The 2,500-nt window shown below is 42.9% G+C and overlaps 1 protein-coding gene across 11 annotated transcripts in view; it reads right to left on the bottom strand.

The window, feature by feature from the left end:
- Positions 1-2,500, bottom strand: part of myo9aa (myosin IXAa) — a 176,904-nt gene that overhangs the window by 45,429 nt on the left and 128,975 nt on the right. The window lies entirely within an intron of this gene.

Below are 2,500 nucleotides of genomic sequence, written 5' to 3'. Positions count from 1 at the left end.
GTTCATTTGGAATGATACGATCTGAAACGAATCAGTGGGTGGAAATCGATTGAGTAACTTTTTAGCCAAAAGTTCATCCAGTGTGACAGTGAAATAAATGCCTGCATACTGGACAGTGCAGGTGAATTTCTTGGATGCTTGTTGTTTTCTTGTCAGGGAATCGGGTGAAAACTAATTATGGTCATGAAACAAAGATTTTCATGATGTACTTTCCTTTTATGTCTTATTGTGTACCGTACTGTATGCGTGTTAATGTAAGTTGATTGATTGTATTGCTTTGCAGTAAAACAAAGGGGAAAACAGCAAGTTATCGTTAGTTATATTATTTCAGCTATGATTTTACTTGTTGGGACAGTTTATTCTTAGAAAAGAGATGTTTAATTGGCGTTTATTATTATTATGAATTGTTCCTTGAAAAATGTCTCCACTGTAAGGAGTCCCGAGCTGGACCCAGTTAGAGAATATCTGTTCAAAACAGTTAAATACTAATAGCTAAAATGAAGCACTGTGAGGTTTTCATGAGAAAAACCTTTTAGGAATAGTGTTAATAATACATAGAGACCTAAATAAATGAACAAACCCGCTTTTTGTACCACAAACGTAAGCCTGAAACATTCTCGCTAGCCTCCTCCTCATCTGCTATTCACCAGACAGAAAAACAACACACACACATACATACTGTGGTGTCTTGTCCAGCCACTAGGGGCACTACGGAAAGGACTGACGAGATTTAGAGCAAAGAAAAGGAAACAAAGAAGAGATGATGATGAGGAGGAGGAGGAGGACGAAGAAGAAGGTAGCCTTACAGTGCTAACTAAATCAAGTGAAGTAGAAAAAAATGACAAGCGTTTTTCTTGGAAATACAACACATATACACCTACAAACTGTATAAAGCCTTTGGTCTTCCTCTAGCTCTCTTGTCTGGGAGCGCCATCCTCATCATCCTTCCACCAATATACTCACTATTTCTCCTCTGGACGTGTCCAAACCATTTAAGTCTGCTCTCTCTAACTTTGTCTCCAAAACATCGAAACTTGTCTGTCTCTCTGATGAGCTCATTTCTAATTTTATCCAACCTGGTCACTCCGAGAGCGAACCTCAACATCTTCATTTCCGCCACCTCCACCTCTGCTTCCTGTTTTCTCTTCAGTGCCACTGTCTCCAATCCGTACATCAAGGGTGGCCTCACCACTGTCTTAATAAACTTTGCCCTTCATTCTAGCAGAGACTCTTTTGTCACATAACACACCTGACACTTTCCTCCACCCGTTCCAACCTGCTTGGACCCGTTTCTCCACTTCCTTAACACACTCACCATTGCTCTGGACTGTTGACCCCAAGTATTTAAAGTCCTCCACCCTTGCTATCTCTTCTCCCTGTAGCCTCACTCTTCCCCCACCACCCCTCTCATTCATGCACATATATTCTGTCTTACTTCGGCTAATCTTCATTCCTCTGCTTTCCAGTGCATGCATCCATCTTTCTAACTGTTCCTCCACCTGCACCCTGCTTTCACTGCAGATCACAATGTCATATGCAAACATCATGGTCCACGGGGACTCCAGTCTAACCTCATCTGTCAGCCTATCCATCACCACTGTAAACAGGAAGGGGCTCAGGGCGAATTCCTGATGTAGTCCCACCTCCACATTAAATTCGTCTGTCACACCTACAGCACACCTCACCGCTGTTCTACTGCCCTCGTACATGTCCTGTATTATTCTAACATACTTCCCTGCCACTCCAGACTTCCGCATGCAGTACCACAGTTCCTCTCTGGGTACTCTGTCATAGATCTAGACAGATCCACAAAGACAGAATGTCGATCCTTCTGACCTTCTCTGTACTTTTCCATCAACATCCTCAAGGCAAATAAAGCATCTGTGGTACTCTTTCTAGTCATGAAACCATACTGTGGCTTGCAAATACTCACTTCTGTCCTGAGTCTAGCCTCCACTACTCTTTCCCATAACTTCATTGTGTGGATCATCAACTTTAGTTCTCTCGAGTTCCCACAGCTCTGCACATCACCCTTGTTCTTAAAAATGGGCACCAGCACACTTTTCCTCCATTCCTCAGGCATCTTCTCACGCGCTAGAATTCTATTGAACAAGCTGGTCAAAAACTCCACAGCCACCTCTCCTAGATGCTTCCATACCTCCACAGGAATGTCATCAGTACATACTGCCTTTCAATTTTTCATCCTCTTTAACGCCTTTCTAACTTACCCCTGACTATTCATTGCCACTTCCTGGTCCACCACACTTGCCTCTTCTACTCTCCCTTCTCTCTCATTTTCCTCATTCATCAAATCCTTGAAGTATTCTTTCTATCTATTTACCACACTACTGGCACCAGTCAACATATCTCCATCTCTAGCCGTAATCACCCTAACCTGCTGCACATCCTTCCCATCGCTATCCCTCTGTCTGGCCAACCTGTATAGAACCTTTTCTCCTTCTTTAGTGTCCAACCTGGCATACATGTAATCATATGCCTT

This window comes from Phyllopteryx taeniolatus, chromosome 2, assembly GCF_024500385.1.
Source record: "Phyllopteryx taeniolatus isolate TA_2022b chromosome 2, UOR_Ptae_1.2, whole genome shotgun sequence".
NCBI classification, from domain to species: Eukaryota; Metazoa; Chordata; class Actinopteri; order Syngnathiformes; family Syngnathidae; genus Phyllopteryx; species Phyllopteryx taeniolatus.
The sequence above is the reverse complement of the archived record's forward strand: the minus strand, read 5'-3'. Positions and strand labels throughout refer to the sequence as shown.